Here is a 23,246-nt window from a genome sequence, read left to right as displayed (position 1 = left end):
TCTCAAAGATAAACATTAAAAATTAAAAAAAATAATTAAAATCATAAAATCATAAAATATGAGACTTCCAACTTTGTTTTTTTATCAATATTTTTTTACTATTCCAGATCTCTTGAGATTCTATATGAATTTTAGGATGGGTTTTTTTTTTTAATTTCTGCAAAACACACCATTGAGATCTTGATAGTAATTACATTAAATCTGTATATTACTTTGGATAGTACTGACATGTTAACAATTTTAAGTCTTCCAATCCATGAACACAGATGTCTTTCTAAGCTTTCTCTCTATTATGAATAATTTTTACATATCTTTTACCATTCCTAGGTCACATTAATATCTTTAATTTTTTGTGTTTATTAACTCCTTATATATATATATTTTTTAACGTTTCTTTTTGAGACAGAGAGAGACAGAGCATGAACAGGGGAGGGGCAGAGAGAGAGGGAGACGTAGAATCTGAAACAGGCTCCAGGCTCTGAGCTGTCAGCACAGAGCCTGACGCGGGGCTCGAACTCACGGACCGCGAGATCACGACCTGAGCCGAAGTTGGACGCTTAACCGACCAAGCCACCCAGGTGCCCCGATTAACTCCTTATATATTAAGGATATTAATGTTTTGTCATTATTGTAGCAAATATTTCCCCAGTAATATACCATCATTTTATAGAGTATTTTTGGATTATAAATGAAGTCAAACCCTTTTTAAAATGTATCGGACAATTGTATCCCCTTTTCTGAAAATTATCTATTCATACCTTTTCCATTAAGTTTTTTTAATGTTTATTTATTTTTGAGAGAGAGAGGATGAGTGGGAGAGGGGGAGAGAGAGAGAGAGAGGGAGATACAGAATCCAAAGCAGACTCCAGGCTCTGAGCTGTCAGCACCGAACCCGACCTTTTCCATTTTAAATTAGGGATTGGCATTTTTTATAATTTATCTGAGAGTTAATTTTATGTTATAGTAGATACCTATTGGTTCAACTGCTTGACACCCTTGTTAGGAATTGTCCTTTCCTCTATCCATATGGTTGCAATACGGTAGCATGATTTCACAGTGAACTTCTGACCCTCACCTCCACCCTGGCCACAGTCACTTGGTCCCTGGATAGACATCAGTCCAGACCAAGTTATTCACAGCCGTCCCCAGGAATTTGGAATAGAACCCACCGAGTCAGGTCATACTGTTTCCAAGTAGCTGAGCAACCTACAGTAAAACTTGGGTGCTCCTGGGGACCATTTGATCACCATGTGCTCTGGGAAACAGAGATGGGGATCTGTGAGGAAAGATAAGTATGAAGTAGAGTAGCTGGGGAATGGGGGACAATATTAGATCCTGATGATGTTCTGGTGCTGATTCTAGTAACTGAGGGCCACCTGCCTCCCCACACTTAATCAGTTGTAATTCAAGTTAGCTTTAATGGTTCTCTGGCAATTATATTAAAAAGTAGCAATTAGTAAATATATTTATTCAGTTATTTAACAAATAAATATTGAGTACTACCTGCAAGCACTGTTTTAGATGCTAGAAATATACGAGTGGTCAAAGCAGACATAATCCTTGCCCTCCCTGAGCTTATATTCAAGAGGCAGGGAGACAGAAAACAGAGAAACAAGTAAATGTATAGAATGTTGGTAGGGATTGGTAGCATGGAGGAAAAAAAGCAACCCTTTGGGAAGGGGAAACCCTAATGAAAAAAATTGATAATAGAGAGCTGAAGAAAGTGAGGGAAAGAGCCTTGAGGCAGAGGGAAGAGCAAGAGCAAAAGCCCGGGAATGGAGGTGTGCCTCATGGGCTCAAGGTTCGAAGTGGCCAGTGTGGCTGGAGTAGAGTCATAGAGGGGAAGACCAGAAGGAGGCATGTCAGAGAGATGGCCAGAGGGCCTTGAGGCCACCGCAAAGACTTTGGCTTCGACTTGGAATGAGATGGAAGCCATTGCAAGGATTGAAAAGAAGAGAGAGGTGATCTGCCATGTTGCAAAAGGATCACTGTGTCTGAACTTCTTTGTCATATATGATGAAGTGCTTTTTAATTCCACCTTTATTTAATGTGGATGATGGTGGTTTTTTGATATACAGAAGCAAGACTCTGTGGGGCTGTGCAGGCTTCAGGAGTCACCATTCTTCTTCTGTAATTGTGTGACCCAGAAGCCCTGTAAGAGTTTTATTTTTTCTATATGCTCAAAGCATCATCTTTCCTTTTATGATCTCTTTCTTTATTTATGTTTAGAATGTCCTTCTCTTACAAATACCACTTATCTCTTAATCTGTGTTTTCAGGTAAAATCATATATTTTACGGTTATATGGAAATTTTGAACCCCAAACATTGGAATTAGCTGTGTTCTGTTTTTTTCATATAACCATTTTTTTTAAATATCATCTGTTGAACAATCCTTCCTTTCATCATTGGATTGTGATATTTATCACAAATACATATAATGATAGATCTCTTTCAGAACTATGTTCTATTCTGCTGTATTAGTTTTTCTTTTGATTCTTTTTAAACGTTCTTTTAATGTTTATTTATTTTAGAGAGAGACAGAGACAGAGACAGAGACAGAGAGACAGAGACAGAGCAGGAGTGGGGGAAGGCAGAGAGAGTGTGAGACACAGAATCTGAAGCAGGCTCCAGGCTCCAAGCTGTCAGCACAGAACCTGCCGTGGGGCTTGAACTCATGAACTGTGAGATCATGACCTGAGCCAAAGTTGGATGCTTAACTGACTGAGCCACCGAGGCACCACTTTTTAGATTTTTGTACCCATACCAGAACATCTTAAAAATTGAAGTTCTGGGGGCGCCTGGGTGGCTCAGTCGGTTGAGCTTCCGACTTTGGCTCAGGTCATGATCTCACAGTCTGTGAGTTCGAGCCCCGTGTCGGGCTCTGTGCTGACAGCTCAGAGACTGGAGCCTGCTTCCGATTCTGTGTCTCCCTCTCTCTCCGACCCTCCCCCATTCATGCTCTGTCTCTCTCTGTCTCAAACATAAATAAACATTAAAAAAAAAAATTGAAGTTCTGTTATATTTTAATTTTTGTGGAACAAGAAAAATGTTGATTTTTCTCATCAGTCCATTCTTTTGTGTCCTCAAAGTCCAACAAGAAAACAAAATTCTGCTGGGATTTTTAAGTGGGATTGCCTTAATCTTGTAAATTAATTTGATAAGGATTTGAAAAGCAGCCAGTTTTTTTTTTCACCCAGGAATGTAATCTACCACTCCGCTTATTTTAATTTACTTATGTATATTTCCTAAAAAGTTTGGTCATATAGTTCCTGTATATTCTAGGATATTCTATACATTTCTGCTATTGTCAACATAATTTTTTCATTAGTGTCTTCCAATCAATAATTGCTCAAATATTGGAAAACTACATATAATTCTAAATATTTTATCCAATTTCACTTTATTGGGGGGATTTCCTTATAAACCTCCTAGGTTTACTCCTTAAGTACATCTTGGTAATAAAGCTTTTCAGTAAGAAAGTCTTCACAGTTTCCTTTGGTTGTCTGTTTCATAGTCTAAAAATGCCAACTAATGGAAATCTCGGCTTCGTCATCTCAATATACTAACATGAAATTCTTGCTTAATAAGTCTCCATTTCTTTAAAAAATTTTTTTTGTTTTTCCTACATGAATTTGGTAGATATCTAAGTGGGATCCTCATATTAACAGTGCTAAGGCTTGTTTTTTTTCTTTTTAAAAAAAATACTTATTTTTAAGAGAGAGTGTGTGTGTGTGCATGTGCGCACAAGCAGGGGAGGGAGAGAGAGAGAGAGACGGAGACAGAAAATCAGAAGCAGGCTCTGCACTGACAGCAGAGAGCCCGATAGGGCTTCGAACTCATAAACCATAAAAGATCATGACCTGAGCCAAAGTCAGACACTCAGCCGACTGAGCCAACCAGGCGCCCAAGCCTGTTCTTTTTCAAGCACTATACTATGATTTATTTGATAACTATTTCTAGTTTATAGTTATACAAAAAATGCAGAAATATACCTACTTACAAAAAGTTAAATATTATAAATAGAACTGTAGTCCCTACTTTGTGCTTACCTTCTATCCTGTCTTCTCCAGAAGTAACCACTCTTACCAATTTGCTATGTATTTTTCTAGAACTTTTTCTAATACATTTACTGTTAGAAAAGATAGGGTTGCTCAAATTTAGTTTTGCTTTCTATTTTTTAATACATGAATATTGTCAGACTGTACATATTACTCAACTGGATGACAAGGAGAGCCAGCCAGCTGAGTATTTATTAGTAACCGTTAGTGTATCCTTCTTCTGTGTTGAATGGTATTCCACAACATGGGTACACTGGTATGTTAGCCATCTCCAATTAATGAATATTGTCGTTGTTTTCTGTGGTTTTGCAATCATAAGAAACCTTATGATGAATATCTTGCTTACTAGTAAGTGGTGGAATATCAGCTGAAATATTCTTATTTCTCATTGAGTTCATAATGTATTTTCAAGGTCTTAGATCATTTTCCATTATTAAATAATAAAACATGTTTGAGACCCAGAGTTATCCTCTCAGCCTTGCACTGGTTAACAAGCAGTTTGGGGCTGTTGTTTTCTTAATTGGTCAGGGTGATTCCTGGCAACCTCATGCAAGCAAGCTGCTGCTGTTTGTTTTTTACCCACTGCCGTTTGGCTTGGAACATTTCTGCAGTCGTTCAGTTCCTGCACATCTAAATTAGTGACTGTTTCTGGGTACAGGTTGTTTGGTGGTTTTTAAAACCTGGACGTGGGCCTCTGTTTCTGGAGGACTCAGTTCTGTGTACTTGTGTTCGTCCTTACAAGGGAGCCTTATGTGAGGAACCATTCATTACACCGCTCAAATGGGCCATAGGAGAGAAGCAATTTCACTCCAACCCGCTAGTTATTACTACAAGGCATACGCCTGAATTGAAGTCTGTGAGGGGAACATTAATCCTACTCATTTTGCATAGTTTAAATTCTGTCCTCCCCTATCTCATCAGTACAAATCACCCAAAAATACCCCTCATCCTGTTCCTTGGTGGATCTCTCTTTCCTCCTCATTTCTCTATCCAATGCCATGTGTTTTTGTTATATTCCTACCGCTCTAGGCAAAACATAGAGTAGGCCTATACGCCTGGATTTATCAGAAGGACGATGGAAAGGAAATATTGTAACTATCTTTGATTAATACAGAGTAACTTTAAACTAAATGAATCAAAATTACTTGTACTTTGGAGTTCTATTGTTTTGGGTTCAAATTCCAGGCTTATTTGTTCATATCATAATAAGTAAATATTTACCATGAACCTAAGACCTTAAGCCAGATACTTAAACTGTTCGAACCTCAGTTTTTGCATCTCTAAAATGGGTATAATATGTACCTCACACAAAGTGATGTGAGTATATGAGCTCGTAGTGAGTGCTCAACCAGTGGTAGCCATTATTTTATTGGCAAGAATTTGATTTGAAACACCACCAGGTGGTATACTTGTCTCTGCATTGATTTAGGCAGATCTCCCCTGCCATTCTTCTAAGGCCCAGCAAGAGCTCTTATTCTCTCAAAGAATGCTTCCGTTGGATTTCTCCTACTTTCAGGACTGATGCAGGGGAATGAATCAAACATCTTAATAAGATCATTAACAAGACTCCTGGAAAGCAAGGCCTTCCTTAATGCTCTCAAACACTTCATTCCTGATTTATGAGACCGGGGCATGGCATTCTCATGACAGCCAAATCTGGTCATGGCCTTTGCTGCTTCAAAGCCTGTCCAGCCTAAACCTGTTAGCCAGGTTTATGAGATCTCTGATCATCTGGACTTGCTTCCATCTTCAGCCTCTTGCCATGTGTAGTCCACATTCCAGTCTGATTCACATTCTCTCAGTTACTCACACCATATATTCTTATCACCAGGCCACTGCTGTTTTCTGTCTGGTACACAGTTTCTTCAACTTCTTGCCTTTTACTCATTCTTTGTGTGTCACTGTAGATGTCATTTTCTCTGAGTAATATGCTTTGACTTCTCCAAGGCTGGATACTGTGCGATTCTGTGCGTTCCCATCACATTCAGTGCTTCATTATGTCCTGTGCTCTTCCTATCATGGGCGCAGCCAACTCATTTTCTGTATCCTTGAGCAAACAATGAGCTCTTTGAGCGTGGAAACTGTGCACCATCTCTTATCACAGACTGCCACACAGAAGGCACCCAATCCCTTCTTGAATATATGAATACATAGTGTTAAAGAACAAAAATTCAACTGAGTGAATTTGAAGATCTAATTGGCTTTATTAAGCAGCTCTTGAATGGGCAGCATCCCATCTAGCGAGTAGCATGGAGGGTATAAAATGGAGGGTTTTTATGGGAAGGAGGGTGGAGCAAAGAAGTTATTAGGAAAAGAAAAGGACTGTTTCAGGCAAGGTCACTTTCCCTTAGGGGAAGAGAAAGAGGTCTTATCATGCAAATTACCTCATCTTCCTTTGAGGGTTAGAGAGAGCCCTGTAACAGATTACCTCAATGATGCTTATCAGAAAATTCCTGAGTGATGAAGACTACATTTCTGGGGAAGGTTGAAACTACAATTAGGTTAGGTATTAAGCCCTAGTTTAGTGACTTAGCCTAAGTGACACCATTTTGGGTCTGTGGTTTTCTTTTTAGCAATAGATTGCAGTGGGAAAAGGATATATATACTTTTAGTATAATAATCTGACCAATTTGTCCAAGCAGAAAATTTATAATGGGTAGTTGTAGGAAGTGAGATCAGGAAATAAGTTCGTTCCAGATTTTAGAGGCTCTAACACTTAAAAGTTAAGTTAAGAGTTTGATCTGGGGCACCTGGGTGGCTCAATCGGTTAAGCATCCAACTTCAGCTCAGGTCATGATCTCGCGTTTGTGGGTTTGAGCCCCGGGTCAGGCTCTGTGCTGGCAGCTCAGAGCCTGGAGCCTGCTTCGGATTCTGTGTCTCCTTCTCTCTCTGCCCCTCCCCGTCTCATACTCTGTCTCTCTCTTTCTCTCTCAAAAATAAATGTTAAAATTTTTTTTTTTAAGAAACAGTTTTATCTTTATCCTGTGAGCAGTGAAGAGCTATTAGAAATTTTACCTCCAAGGGGTGCCTGGGTGGCTCAAACAGTTGGGTGTCCGACTCTTGATCTCAGCTCAGGTCATGATCTCACTCACAATTCATGGATTTGAGCCCCACATCAGGCTCTGAGCTGACAGAGAATCCCTGCTTAGGATTCTGTCTCTCTCTGCCCCTCCCATTCTCTCTCTCTCTCTCAAAAAAATGTTTTTTTATCTCCATGAAATGACATGATTATAATGTTTATTTAGAAATAATAATTTGTCATTGAAGTGCTTTATAGAGAAAATAAGTAAGAGATTGCAGACGGGAGATTAGACTTGGAACTTCAACTTCTCACGTATAAGGAAAAAACACAGAAACAGTTGGTAACTGTGACCCTTAAAAAGCTTTGTAGGCTTCTTAATGGTGAGAACCAAGTCTTATTTCTTATTTCTATCCATTTCTTAGTCTTATACTTGTTTCTATCAATTGCAACTAATACAGTGGCATGCATTTCACTGATGGTCAGTAATAGTCACTAAGTGAATGAATGAGGTATACAAAAAAGGACAGATGCATAGGTTTTGGCAAGGAAGACTTGCTAAGACTAAACTGGTTGCCTCTGGAAAGGTGTTAAGTAGTTAATAGTCCTCTTGCTAGAAGTAGGGGAAATAGGAACAGGATCCAGTTTATGGAAAAGGTGAGTCCAGAAGTTCACACTTTTTGTGTATCTTTTTCCTAGAAGGGATGGACAAAAAGCAATTCATTCTCATAATACCCTTAAGCCTAAGAAGTAATTCATAATATCCCTACTCTGTTTCTCACCTTTTTAGTGGCAGGAAGAAAGTTGCCAGAAGGTTGAGTGAGTCACCCACAGTCATAAAGCCGGGAGGGCCTGTCCAAAGAATGGAAGCCTAACCCCCTTCTGACATGGTTATCCATGGCTCAGAACATGAAGTCTCATACAAAGCAAATCCTGATTTGAATAAGAGCTTCACGACACTCTGGTTATATTACCTCCTCTTCAACGTTTCACGTAAGTTGAAGGAGATGAAATTCGAATTGCCTGTAGTCTAACTAAACAGCAAAAGTTGAAAGGAAATAAAAACCATGCTGCTTTTAGTAGAATCCTCTGGTTGGTTGTTTTCAGGGAATGCGCTCTTGTGTAAAGTGAAATGTTGCAAAAATGGTTAAATTACAACTAAGGTAAGGGTGCAAGTGAAGCCTGGTGATATGTAGTCCAGGTTGGGGTTAAGTAAATGATAATCACCCTCCGTGCAGGTTTAATCAGTGACCTTTTCCCCCAAGGCATAAAGATGTTGACTTTCACACATACTTGGCCAGGGGTCTGTGAATGTTGCCTGCCAGCTGTGAACCATATGCTGCCCACCCAGACTGCCTCCAGAACTCGTGTCCCTCACAAATGCCCCAGCTAGGTCACCTTCAAGTCAATGAGACTAGCTGTATAATACATGGGGTGGCCCATGGTTATTCATTCACATACAAATATTTATAGAGTGCCTATTTGTATGACACAGTGCTAAGTCGACTGGAGGTGGGAAAGGACCATAAATACCAACATGAGTAAAGCATTCCCTGAGCCTGGAAGGAGTTTAAGATTTACTCAGGTAAAGCACATCACTTGAGAAGAAAAATTTTAATAAAAATTTTAATAAAACATTTTAAGAAGTGTAGGTATCCCAAAATACTGTTCCAGTATTCTGCAATAGGTCAGAAAATCAAGAGGTGATCTCAGTTTGTAGGACAGAGATAGAGCTTACTTTTTGTTTGGAGGGAAGATCTTCTGGAGGAGGAGAAAGTTGAGCTGGATCCTTTTGCTGTTTTTATTAAAACCTGGCCTGAGTCTAAGCTAAAACATGCCAAATGAGTCACGCAGAGATAAAACAATTAAACAACAGACTGCTTGGCTTGCACAACCCAACATCCGGGCTTGTTGTTCTGATGTTCCATAGCCTTGGCCTACCATTGCACCTTTTACTGTTTTAAGACTTTGAATTTTTTGAATTTACTGTTTCAGGACTGGTATGAGCTTTTAGTTGTTAATTATGAAGGATTAGTCAAATCCCTGGTAATCAACCAGCAAATGGAAGCCATCTCACCCTAGAATTCGGGATTGTTTGAGGCATATTGGGCAGGATCCCAGAGACCAACAGAACATGCTAGACCTGATGGCTGACTCAAGTCTAAGACTCTGAAATCAGATTGGAGGTCAAAGGCTGCTGCCGCATTTTCTGTGCAGAGCCTTGGTAGGGAGGAAACACGCTGAGATAGGATACAAAGAGTGTTCTCTGCTCAGATCCTCCTTCTATAAGTGTACAGACAATTTGAGGTATAGAGGGAAGAGCTGTCTTAATCCCCTTCTGTTCTACGTGCCTACTACATGTCTAATATGTTGCAAGGATTCCAATAAAAATTTATTGACAGAAAGGGTCCTTGGGAATAATAGTTGACAAAGTTGGGGCCCAGGTGCATGTTTCCAAAACTGGAGTCCTGGAACTCCAGACAGGTGTCTTGGGGACCCCCCATGGAGATGTGAGGGAGAGCATTCCCAAGTGTCCTTCCTCCTCCTATAACTGTCTTTGATCCGAGTGGTTCTGCTTTTGTCTGTTTTATATAATAAGAGTTTACCATGGTTTTGTTTGAAAATTGCCAGAAAAATCCTGGAGGTGGAAAGAAGAAGAGCCTTTGGGACTATATGATACAATCTTAGCAGGATATTGTTACAGGATAAAGGAGAGTCAGGCCACTTAGTAGTGTCACGGAGCATGGTCGTAGCCACAAGACTGACCCTAGGCCAGTAGAGAGGAGACCTGCAGAAGAAGGAGAAAGGTGGCCAAAGAGATCTTACGAATCACTTCTCAAGGGCTTTCCTTTGGTCATTGACTATGAACCAACCTCCTGAATATAGCAGACAAGACCCTACTTCCTCCTCTTACTCTTCCCACTGTCTCTGTCTCTATATTCCAGCTACTCTTCCTCAAATCTTGCCTGAAGATCTTTGCAAAGGCCGTTCCCTCTGCCTGGGAAATGTTCTTCCTCCTTTTCTGGGTGAGTCCTTCTTTGAGTTTCCATTGAAATGTCCCTTTCTGACATCCTATCTCCCTCAGCCTAGACCAGGACGGCTCCTTTGTTTCCTGTATTTCTAATTTAGTGGGCTTATCACAATTGCAATAATCTATTCAAGGACTGCTCCTTTTCCCCCAGATAGATTGTGAGTTCTAATTTTTTTTAATGTTTATTTATTTTTGAGAGAAAAGGTGTGCCAGAGGAGGAGGGACACAGAGAGGGGAAGACAGAGAATCCAAAACAATCAGTGCAAAGCCTGACATGGGGCTTGAACCCAGGAACCATAAGTCATGACCTGAGCAGAAGTCAGATGCTCAACCAACTGAGCCACCCAGTGCCCTTGATAGGTTATGAGTTCTGATGAGAGAAGGAAGTTCTCCACTGTATTCTCTGCACCTAGCACAGTGTCAGGCACCTAAGAAGTGCTCAAAAAATTCTTCATAAATGTGATTGGCAACTTTTAAAATGTCCCCAATTTTCCCCACCTGCTAGTATTCACAGCCTACGTTACCTGGAGTAACTTGCTTCTAACCAATAGAATTCAGCAACGTTGAGGGTATGTCATTTCCATTATTAGGTTACATAAGACTGCAACTTCCATCTTGCTGATCACCTTCTCACCTTATATGCTTTGATGAAGCAAGCTCACATGTTGGAAAAGCTCAAGGAATTGAATCCTGGCAACAACCACATGAGTCTGGGAATGGGTGCTTCACCCAGTCAACCTTCAGATGAGATCCCTGCCCTGGCCAACACCTTGATTACAGCCTTGTGAGAGACCCTGAAGCTGAGTACTTAGCTAAGCATGCCTCAACTCCTAACCCTCAGAAACTAAGAGATAACAAATGTGTGTAGTTTTAAGCCACTAAGTCTTGGGGATAATTTCTTACACAGCAATAGGTAGCTAATAAGACAAATAAGTGAGTAAGTCAGTAAGTGACTGGATGAAACTGAAGACCTCACTAAAGGAAGGGGAAACTAAGACCTGGTGGAGGTGAGGGGGTAGTGTAGAGAGAGTGGACTGATATGCTCAAAGACAATTGTCCATGCTTCCTGTTTGATTTTGTTTCTCTCAACCATAGAATCTAAAGGAGGCGTTTTGGGGAAAACTCTTCCAAAGTTTTTAGAATCAGAAATTCAACAGGTGAGTGGACAATTTATATGCCCAGGCACTATCTGATATCATTCATAAGTATTTGTGTTTGTAGATGAATAGCAAAGATACATCCTCAGTGATACCAATTCAGATGCAGTTTATATCAAAACATACAATCTAGCTTGGGAAGCCTTTATTTTAAGTAGCTGTATTTTAAATCTTGACCCAAGTGACCCACTCAGATCATCTTTGTCTCATGTGTAGTTGACACTGAACAAGGAAACAGCATTAATAAGTTGGAATAGGTTAGTGGGCTTTGAGTCTGCAATCCAGATGTAAACAATATAAAATCCTTGATAGAGCTATAAATACCAGCTTTATCAATAGCTCTCATAATTTACAATTTTCCAATGCATTTCAAAATGCTGACTCTCACCTTTTTCCTAGATTGGTTTCTTCACTTCAGAGTGATAAAAAAGTGCAAAAAATAATGATATACTTTGGAGTGCATTCGTGTTCCAACATCCAGTTTTAATGGAGGCCTACAAAGAAGTTCCTTTTCTGCCTTCTTAAATGTCGTATTTTCCTGCCCAGTTACACATGGGAAATATAATTGGTTATGGAATTTCCCTTGGATTAAGCTTGTTTCAATAGGAACTACTAATTACTTTATCACTGTGGCATTGTAATCTGCCCTAACATTTAAAGTTTATTTGCTCTCAAATAAAGGGCATTTGGTCTTCCTATTATTTATAATCATTTTCTTAATCTTCTCCTAGAAGCCAAATCCCATTACAGTTGCTCATTATAAAAAGCTCATGTTTGCTCTGTGGAAATGCATAAATGCATCTAATGGCACCATGTACCTTCAAGTGTATCCAAAAGAAAGGGAGAAATTTGAAGAAATCTGAATGATAAAATCTTGAACTTAAAGATGAGCTGTGGAGTGCTTATCTGAGTTACAAACTTTTAAAAATCTATTTATGTTGAGAGAGAGTGTGAGCACATGCGTGCACATGTGAGTGGGGGAAGGGCAGAGAGAGGGGGAGGGAGAGAATCCCAAGCAAGCTGATAGTGCAGAGCCTGACTCAGGGCTCCATCTCATGAACCATGAGATCATAACCTGAGCCGAAATCAAAAGTCTGACGCTCCGCCAACTGAGTCACTCAGGCATCCCCTTGAGTTACAAACTTAAAAAAAAAAAATCATTATTTACAGAGGGATGCATTTCACTATTCCTTAAAATGTCCAGCTTATGTAGAAGTTGTAAGACCAAGATTCTATTTTTAAACATTTTTGAAAGTCCAGTATTATGTTTTGAAAGACTTATATTTTGAAAGTCCAGTGTTATATTAGTTTCAGGTGTGCAATAATAGTGATTCAGTAATTTTGTGCATTATTCAGTGCTCATTACCATAAATATACTTTTAATCCCCATTACCTATTTCACCCATCCCTTCGCTCACCTCCCCTCTAGAAACCATCGTGTTGTTCTCTATAGTTAAGAGTCTTCTTCTTCTTTTTTTTTAATATTTATTTATTTTGGAGAGAGAGAGAGAGAGAGAGTGCATGAGCAGGGAAGGGGCAGAGAGAGAGGGAGACAGAGGATCTAAAGCAGGTTCTGTGCACAGAGTCCAACGTGGGGCTCAAATTCATGAACCGCAAGATTATGACCTGAACTGAAGTTGGATGCTTAATCAACTGAGCCACCCAGGTGACCCAAGAGTCTACATTTTGATTTATCTCTTTTTTCCTTTGTTCATTTGTTTCTTAAATTCCATGTATGAGTGAAATCATATAGTATTTGCCTTTCTCTGACTGACGTATTTCACTTAGCATTATACTTTTTTTGTTGCAAATGGCAAGATTTCGTTGTTGTTTTTTTAATGGTTGACTAATATTCCAAGACCAAGATTCTTTTTTTTTTAAAGTTTATTTATTTATTTTGAGAGAAAGAGAGAGAGCGCACGTGCTTGAGTGTGCAAGTGGGGGTGTGGCAGAGAGAGAGAGACAGAGAGAGAGAGAGAGAGAGAATCCCAAGCAGATTCCATGCTGTCAGCATGGAGCCTGACTTGGGCTATATCCCATGAAGCATGAGATTATGACTTGAGCCGAAATCAAGAGTTGGATGCTTAACCAACTGAGCCACCCAGGCACCCCACAAGACCAAGATTCTTAAAGCTGCAGTCTCAGGGGCCACTTCCAAGAGGTAATAGATGAGAAATGAGGATAAAGTAGCTGTGAAAGTGTGATGGGAGTGTACTGGGGCTGGAGAGTCACACGCCTTACACTCAAGTGGGCTGGGACAACAGCTTGTGACTTTCTCACAAGCCCTGGCCCACTGGGTCACCTTAGTCTGCTACAACAGTTCAAACAGTACTTGAGGAGAAAGGCTTGGTCTTGTCAGTGTCCTTGCCCTCTCCTGTGCTTCCATAAGATGGGATTGTGGTGAGGGGTGTATTACCTGAATTATCATGGGACTCGAACAGCTCAGATCCCCACCATTGCCTACTGCCTTCCCTCCTGACTTTGCCTACAGCTAAGTTGACTATAGGCGTGCTTCAACATCTGGCCTCTTGGCCAGGGTGTAGGGGTAATTCCTGGATACTTTGGTTTGCCAGGCTCTTGTTAGTGAGCCCCTCCAAAACTGTCCTGTATCTAGTTCTTGGTCTAGGTGATTAGCCCATGTTGTCTGCTGTAGGGTCATTTCCCTCTGTCACAGTGGGCCATTCTCCAGTTAGCTACTTTCTTTCCTCTCACTTCGTGGGGGAGCTTCAGGAGCCCCTCCATACCATATGGGAACCAAGATGGTCATTATGCCACCAAGTTTACTTAGGAGTGGCCAACTCCTAGACTTTGTGCAGGACAGGTTGCAAGGCAAACTCATTCCAGAGTCCAAGTCATAGATTGAAAAAACAAACAAACAAACAAACAAACAAAATGCCCCTGTCCTTGGCATTACTCTCTACAACTCCCCAGACTTCCCCTAAAATGGAGAGATGGAGAACCATATAATTCACTTCCTGCCTCAAGTGACTCTATCTCCATTTTATTTTGCTTTTCTGAATACCTGAGATCTCCTTTATGTCATATCCTGCTCCTTGCCAACTCCAGCCTCAAGGTTGAGATGTAATGACTGATGAGATAGCATATGAGAAAGATCCACTTACCCATAAAGGAACTAATTCAGGAGGCATTGAAAAATAATATACCTCTTCTATAAGTCAACAGGAAATATATCATCTGATTTGGAATGAAAATTGTAACTTGATTCTTTAATATACTTAGAAATTCATTGGTTGTCACATATGTCAGCCTTTAAAAATGATGAGTTTTCTGCTATTTATTGTATGACATTCAGGAAAAGGTAAAACTATAGGGACAGAAAACAGATCAGTAGTTGTCTAAGGCTAGGGTTGAGGAGAGGGGTCGATGAAAAAGGGGCACCAAGGAACTTTTTGGGGTGATGTATCTTGATTGTGGTGGTGGTTACATGATTGTATAAGTTTATTAAAACTTACAGAAATGTACACCAAAAGGAGTGAATTTCATTATACATAAATTACATCTAAGTAAACCTGACTTTTACTGAAAAATGATGACCTTTCATATTCCCAAGATGATAGCTGAGCACTTACTAATAGTGCACTGTTCTACCACTTAGATTACATGAGCTCATTCAGTCTTAATAGTAACTCTATTTGGAAGGTACTGTTTCATTATCATCACCTCGATCTTACTATCAGGGAGGTGAGGCCTGGAAAATTAAGTAACTTGCCCAAGACCACACAGTGAGTATAGTTGGAATTCAAACCCAGATCCATTAGGTGCCAAAGACTGTGGGTTTCACCACTGTGTTATATGGCCTCTCAAGATAAGTAACTTTAGGCTGATAAATATTTAAGAGGTAAACTGGTAACATTTATGTGTGCCTGTAACTTACACATCTGAGACCCTTTTTTGGTTCAGTCATATTTACTCTCAGATCAGAAAGTAAATGGTATCCCCCACCCCAAACAGACACACATCCCAGTTGCCCCGATCAAGCATCCTCGGGAAGAGTGGGAGACCCATTCTTGTCAGTAGCCTTCAGTAAGCTAAGGATGAGTCAGATCTGGGTGACTATTTGTTAGGAGGATTCCCCTGGAAAGTTCTAGAGGTTATGTGGCCTGCCATAGCTCAAACTGCTGACCAGCCCCCAACCTATACTCTCAACTGGGGGCCTTGCAGTGCCAGCCCAGACACCACTGCAGCCTGGTATGACAAAGATGGAAGACTTCTCTCCTGCTTGCAGAGAGTTACCTTCTCAAGGTCATTATCTTTGTGACCTGGGTCTGAGAACTCCACCTCATGCTGCCTCCAACAGCAAATGAATAAAACACTGTTTTCATTAGCTGCTGGTGCTAACACACCCTAGAAGTCAGGGTGTCTGAGAGTCTTCCCAGCTGCTTTTCTCTACAACAGACTGCTTTTCATAATTAATTACGGAGGTTGGTGTAGGATAGTGGTAAGATATGGCAAACTTGTGGGGACTTAGGTTTGGCTTTTGCCCAGGAAAAGGGGTGCTGAGCCCTGCATCTAGTCTCTTGGTTCTTCCAACGTGATATGTATGTTTCAAGGCCCACTTACCATTAGCAAGGCAGTCAGGGAGTACGCTTCAGTACAGCAGAAGCATTGGACATCTGCTGAATCCCCTGCAGTGGAAATTTAATTGGTCTTGTATCAATTTGCTCAGCCAGGGACCTTGGATCAAAAGTAGACAATGCAAACACACTGAATGGGCAAGGATCCACCCCAGCAAATACCACTCTGTGTTTTCATCTTATCTGCTTTACTTGGGGAGCAATTTGGTCCTCCCAGACTGCTGGTGAGTCACTGATGCCCATAGGGCCAGAGGAAGGTGTTTTGGAATTGAGACTGGACCACCTAGGCCACAGCTTAACTCATTTGTCATCAAGCTTTACTGGGCCCCTGGACCAAAGAGCAGAGCATCTCAAAAATGCACTTGTCCCCAATTCTCACTATTAAGGGGACCTACTGGTATATTTGGTCAATGTATGATGAAGACAAGGAAGGCTGGGGTAGGTTGGGTAAGTTTTGGTGGGATGGTGAGAAGGAGAGAAGTATAGGAGTCAGGCACAGTTGAAGATAGGGAGCCTTTCCTGAGCTGATAGAGAGCCTCAGAAAGACGTTCTTGAAGCCAGGGTCATCTTCACACTGAAAACAGAGGATCAAAAATAAGCAAGCAGATCCTTAGGAACAAATTTTGTCTGTAATTGATTTGGCCTGGAAAAGAACCTATCTGTGCTGCTCTAAATTGTTATCAGTTGTTTGTACCTCTGTATAAAAGAGTTTTCCCTTTTTTCTAGAGAAGCCATGAAAGTACTGGACACCTGATGGAAAGGGTCATGGTCAAGGGAATAAAGGACCTAGAGGAATAAGGACTGGAGACAAAAGAGCAAAATGTTGCATATGATTACCTTTGCAGCCCAAGCATGAAGGGTAAAGAATATTCAAAACTGAATGAGACTGGCAAAAAGCACCCAAGAGATCAGCTGAGATGCTAACAGAAGGTCAGTCTTCGTTCCCAAACAGTGGATGGAGAGACGGAGGCATGGGCCCTCCTGGAATTTTATTTCCTCAAACATTAGAAATCACATACTTGAAACCTATAAAGCCATCCTATATGTTTAAATAGAAAAGAAGGGGCGCCTGGGAGGCTCAGTCAGTTAAGCGTCTGACTTCGGCTCAGATCATGATCTCACAGTTTGTGGGTGCAAGTCCCGTGTTGGGCTCTGTGCTGACAGCTCAGAACTTTGAGCCTGCTTCAGATTCTGTGTCTCCTTCTCTCTCTGCCTCTACCCTGCTCGTGCTGTGTCTCTCTCTCTCAAAAGTAAATGAACATTTAAAAAAAAAAGAATATTGCTACATTTATTGCTGTCCCTTTTCCCATATCTTAGTAACCTGTTTTAGTATTTCAGTCCTCTTAAATAATAAAAACAAGTCCTCTTGTGCTTCAATAATCTTTTATTCCATTTAACAGATAGGTTTGGGGTGACTGCCTGTGTAAACCTCTTTGCTACCAGTGGGAAAAGATGACCATTTCCTAAAATTGCTCTGTGCTCTATGCTCAGACCATTATCAAAGAAACATTAGTGTATTTAAAACCCGAGTGCCCATGGTATACAAAGCACTGTGCTGATTAGGGAGGACTGTGTTATCTAAAGTTATGCTGCCCTAGCAATTGTGAAGATTGGGAATCCTGATTTAAAGGAAATGCCATGGGATGTGAAACTGAGTTATGAAGGTTCCATTTCCATGATTACTTCTACCCTCTGCAACCTTCGTCTGCCCAACTTGCTTCTTCTCATCTTATAAAATGTACCAGATCACAGTTCATTGATTTAGGTAGTCTGTTCATTGATTTGTAAACATGGATCAAGATGCAGACCATCATTTATGCAAATTGGCTTTGCTTAAAGCTATAGAAACTAAAATAAATCAGACCTTGGGCCAGCAAGCGGTCGGCGTGACCTCAGGAGGCAGAGACTGGGTGCTCCTCATAAGCCTTCTCTGTGGTTCTTTCCATGCTGCGTAGTGGTTCAGTGACCTGCCCTGCTCGCATGGTCTCCTAAACACCAGAAGATTCTTATCTTCACCCATCCCAAAGGTTTAGTTATCTGCAGAGTGTACCTGTATATACAATATCAGATTCCATTCTAGTTCCTAGCACCAGGGAAAAGGCCTATATATTTTGACAGTACAGGATGTTTCAAGTTTAGCCTTCAAAAAAGAAGCAACATGGGGGCACCTGAGTGTCCAACTTCAGCTCAGGTTATGATCTTGCAGTTTGTGAGTTCGAGCCCTGCATCGGGCTCTCTGCCTTCAACACAGAGCCTGCTTTGGATCTTCTGTCCCTCTTGCTCTCTGCCCTTCCCCCTCTCACACTCTGTCTCTCAAAAATGAGTAAACATTTATAAAATGTATTAGAAAAAAGAAGCAATATAGGTTGGTTTGTAGAAAATTTGGGAAATATAGAAAAATACAAAGCACAAATAAAATTTGCCTTCGATTATGTTTTCTAGTATTTTTAGTATATATATATTATAGTATATATATACTAGTATTTCTAGTATTTCTTGTGTATCAGTCAAAGCCACCTTTAAGAATGTATTTTAGAGCAAAAAACAATAGTTATAATACTGTTGTTTCTTCTTTTTCTCTGACACTACTTAATATTCTATGGAACCTTCTTCATCCTTTGCTCGACCATCTGACCTGATCAAGAATAAATCCATTCTTGGGGTGCCTGGGTGGCTCAGTCGGTTAAGTGGCCCACTTCAGCTCAGGTCATGATCTCACGGTTTGTGGGTTTGCACCCCGTATCAGGCTTCATGCTAACAGCTCAGAGCCTGGAGCCTGCTTTGGATTCTCTGTCTCCCTCTCTCTCTGCCCTTCCCCAGCTTGCAGTCTGTCTCTCTCAAAGCAATAAACATTAAAAAATTAAAAAAAAATAATAATAATAAACCCATTCTTGTCCAGAGAGGGAGCAGATTGAAATTCTAAATATCATATGGCAGTCCCTTCCCAAATATTTGGGATTATGTAAGACACTTCTAGGCCATGCTGTTTCCCTGTTTTGTTTTGTTTTGTTTTGTTTTGTTTTTGATTAGGGGAGGTGTGTGTGAAGGAGAATGCCAAGAAAAGTGCTGGAATTATTTCTTAGCCAGTGATCCTCTGACCAACAACAGCATGTCAGACTCTCAGGCCCCAGCCCAGACCTACTGATTGAAAATCTGCATTTTCACACGATCCCCAGGCGCTTCTGAGCTGTGCACCTTACATTTGAGCACTGACCTGTGGGCCCCTTTCTGGCCTTCCTCAGGTGGTATTGATTGTCAGGATTTGTACATAACTTTCACACCTCCTTGATGTTGAAACTAGCAATAAAAATCCCACCTCCATGGGAGTAAACACCTTTTCCTGAGGCCACAATTCACATTCCTTTGGGAAAATGCTAAATGTGTTACTTTCTAAATGCCCTGAGAGTTGTGGGGTGCTCCAAATGGAAGTCGAGGGAAGAGGCCAGTTCTCTACTTTGCTTCCCCTTCAAAGTCCATTCCAGGGTCAGAGCTGTTGTGTTTGTGGCTCCTTAAGTCACAGCAAATCATTCATCCAGTGGGGGACAAGAAAGAGAGTCACAACAGAGCTCTTTAAATTCTGTTGGGGAAAAATCCACAATGATTTTTTTTCCTCCTCTTCTCTCCCCTTTCTCCACAACCACACCTGTCTTATTTTATGACTCAAATGATTCATTTAACCTTTGCTCCTCCACCAGGGGGCCCCAGGAGGCACAGACTGGGTGCTGGGTCCTGAGGACCCTAATCAGGCGAGCTGGGATCAAGGACTCTGAGTACAGGATCAAGGACTCTGAGTACAGTGCTGCCGATAGAGGGAAAAAAAGAAATGACAGAAGCCAAAACAGTTGTGTCTGTCTGGCCGGCCAGCCACAACCATGTGTGGGCATCGAGATGGATGTGGGACCAGCCTGAGCAGAGCCCTCCAAAGAACTGCTTTGATTAGGCCTTTGCTTGAAATCCCAAAGCAGGCAGGTGTTCCTACATGGCCATCTGAAGCCATCCGTGAAGGGCAGTACTCCCCCTTCTAGGACGAGATGTGAAGTCATTCCCCTCTCTCTTCACAGATTTGAGAGGTGTCACAAAGTCTTTGTGCCCGGGCACCACGGCTCCCTCTGGGTTCTGGCACTGGGATCTCCTCTGTTTCTTTGGCAGCGTCTGACAATCCCTCCGGCCTGGCTAATCGAGCACTTATCTGGTGCCTCTCCACTCCCAGGCCTGGCTCCCCAAGCTCCTGGGGACCCATCTGCAAACTTTTCCATGGGAGCATCTGGGACACTTACTGGGGTATAGTGCCTGAAGCAGCAGGGAGAAGGGGGAAGGATGGTTAAGAATGGCTCTTTAGTCTGCTTTTTTAAAGTTTATTTTTATTTATTTTGAGAAAGATACAGAGAGCTAGCAGAGGAAGGGCAGAGAGAGAAGGAGACAGAATCTCAAGCAGGCTCCAAATGGTCAGTGCAGAGCCTGATGCGGGGCTTGAATTCTCGAACCATGAAGTCATGACCTGAGCTGAAATCAAGAGTTGGATGCTGAACCAACTGAGCCACCCTGGTGCCCCTAGATTGGCTTCTTCTTGACCCTTCGGGAACTTACAAACATCACCCCATCCATCCTGGCAGCCCTTAGTTGTGTATAAAGTAAGTATGCTGGTTTTCTTTCCAGAGGTTATGGAGTTTAAGTGGTTGAAAACTCAGGCCCTGGCATTGCAGAGACTGGCATCCAAATCCCGGCTCTTCATCACCAGCTGGGTGATCCAACTTGGCCTCCTGAAATTTCAGGCCTTAATTTACACCTTTCTAAAACAGGGACAATATCTGCCTCATAGGTTATTATGAGGAATAAATGAGATGCTATATGTAAAGCACTTAGGACCATGCCTGGTGCTTAGTAAGTGCCCAGTAAAAGGTAGCTGTGATTGTTGTTACTTTTACCTAAAAATGGACGACATCAAGTCATGCTGGATAACCTAACAAGTCAGTTAGGTTATCTAACTGACTAACTGCTAAATCCTAGAGGCCCGAGTTTCAGTTCTGGATCTGCTTTGAATTAGCCTTGTGTGCCCCAGTTTCTTCCTCTGTAAGATGTAGACAATGCTACCTGGCTTTTTGTTCTGGCAGCTAACATTTATCAGTGCTATCTGTGTACCTGGCGTGCTTGAAGGGCTTATGTTAATTCACTTGATTCTTGCCACATCCCTATTTGACAGATGAGAAAACTGAGGCACAGAGGCAATGTGGGTCAGGCAGCTAATAGCAGATGGAGCTGAGGTTCCAACCCAAGCAGTCTGGCCCCAGAGCCTGCATTTCTGCCTTTCTAACTGTGAAAAATCAAATGTTTAATCATGAAAGGGCTTTGGGAATGGGAGGCGCTATACAAACTGGAGATTATCACAATTTATCCAAGTCTCTTGGTGTTTGGTCTTCAGTTGGGATCCTTAACCTTTCCTGGTGGGATGTGGAGTCAGGGGGCTCCCTTAGGGTTTCCTGAAGCCTTTTAATCACTGGCTTTTATGAGTTGAATAATGCCCCCCCCCCAAAAAAACAGATGTTGAAGTCCTAGCCCCCAATACCTCAGAAAGCGACTTTATTTGGAAATAGGTCATCTTTACAGAGGTCATCAGGTTAAAATGAGGTCATTTAGGTGGGCCCTAACCCAATACGACTGGTGTCACACACACAGACACAGACAAGCACAGAGGGAAGATCCCGTGAGGGAAGTCACAGGAGAATGCTGCCTGAACACAGTAGCTCCACACTACGTTTGTGAGGTTTGTCTGTGTTTTGCATTCTCCAAGCCAAAGAACGCCTGAGGCTGTCAGAAGCAAGGAGAGAGACATGGAAAAGATCCTTCCGAGGCACCATGGCGCTGCTAACACCTTGAATGCTGAGAGGGGCTGAATACCGCCAGGGGTGCAGATGTGTGTGTGCACATTTTGACAGTGTAAGAATCGGTCTGTGAGCCTGAAGACTGTTCCTTCATAAGAAGATCACATGAGAGGCAAAGTGAACATTAAATCATATTCCAGCTCCATTGGAACAGGTAAGGAAGAGGAATCTTGTCTCTGACATTATGTAACTGATTCCATCCCATTTGTTCTGCAGCAGAGAATGTGAGACGCAGGGGAGCTAAGTTTCTTAGAGCCTTCCAGCAGCAGATAACAGTGCAACTGGAGATCAAGTTTTCTGTCACACGGACCCTCAGAGGCTCATTTCTGGGTCGGCGCACAGGAGTTTACTCTCCTGTCACTGCTTCTTTCAAAGATTACATTCTGGTTCCTTTTTTTGTTTGTTTGTTTGTTTGAGGAAACTTGATTGAAATGTAGCCTACATACAGAAATATGTCCATAAGTGGACAGCTCAGTGCGTCTATATCCATGTAAACAGCATCCAGACAAAGAATTAGTACATCACCAGCACCCCTGAAGCCCTCCTGCCCCTCCCAGTTGCTAAGGCCAACAAAGGAACCACTATCCTGACTTCTAACATCACAGATTGGTTTTGCCTGTTTCTGAGCTTGATATAAATGGGATTTCACAGTACGCTTTTGTGTCTGCCTTCTTTCACTCCACTCTATGTTTGTGAGATTTGTCTGCGTTTTGCATATGGAGTAGTGCATTCTCACAGCGATAGAGTATTCCATGGTGCTGGTCTTTTTGAACAAAATCAGGGGGTACACAGAAAGAGAAGTGCCATGAAATAATTCAAGCTGGTCCTTAAAAAAAAAGTTACAGCAAAGAGACTACAGAAACAACAACAAAAAAGTTGGTTACTCTTTACAAATTGGATGCAATTTATTGGCCATTCATTAAAAGCCACTTTCCCAGATCACTTCCCAACCTCCCTCTCCTCTCCTGTGTCCCTGGATTCCCACAGCCTTGCTGTGTCACACTGGGCTGACCCAGTCTGGATGGATGGGATGGGAGCTGGAAGTTAACAAGCTGTGTTCTACCTGGGTGAACCCATCCTGACTTCAGAATTTCTCAGAGTCTAGACTGTCACTTGACCAGCAGGGTTCCTGTACATTCAGCAGCATCAGGGCCACCTTCACCCCCTGCAGGGAAGCCATCTCTCACATCTGGAATTTTGGAGTTATTTCCCTGTCTGAATCGGCCTCAGGATAAAGCTCCTGCAGCCCTGGGCCAGCCAGAGGCCGGAATGAAGGCAGTCTGCAGGAGTGGGCTGGTCCTCTGCCCAATCCTTCCCCTTGCAACCATGTCTAAGAGTCACTCCCACTGCTTTCTCAGGCTCTGGTCTTCATTCCCAAGAGCTGTGTGGCTGGATGGGTCTGCCCCTCTTCTCATCTTTCTCTTGGCAGACCACAATTGGCTCTGGTTTCTTCATGCTGACCAACCTTTCTGGGGTCTCTCTTTTGCTGGTTAACAGTGACCTAAT

At 41.8% G+C, this 23,246-nt stretch overlaps 1 long non-coding RNA gene across 2 annotated transcripts; it reads left to right on the top strand.

The window, feature by feature from the left end:
• Positions 1-7,844: 7,844 nt before the first annotated feature.
• On the top strand, positions 7,845-22,383 carry LOC132667188 (uncharacterized). 2 transcript variants are annotated; one of them, XR_009605031.3, is made up of 5 exons: positions 7,845-8,071; positions 10,024-10,104; positions 10,700-10,913; positions 16,588-16,791; positions 21,957-22,383. It is a non-coding gene; the product is annotated as an uncharacterized LOC132667188 (long non-coding RNA). The 2 variants fall into 2 exon arrangements; XR_009605030.3 differs by having other exon boundaries at positions 10,700-11,266.
• The last annotated feature ends 863 nt before the right edge of the window (positions 22,384-23,246 follow it).

This window comes from Panthera onca, chromosome B2 (genome assembly GCF_046562875.1).
Source record: "Panthera onca isolate mPanOnc1 chromosome B2, mPanOnc1 haplotype 2, whole genome shotgun sequence".
Classification (NCBI taxonomy): Eukaryota; Metazoa; Chordata; class Mammalia; order Carnivora; family Felidae; genus Panthera; species Panthera onca.
This window is presented reverse-complemented; position numbering and strand designations above follow the sequence as displayed.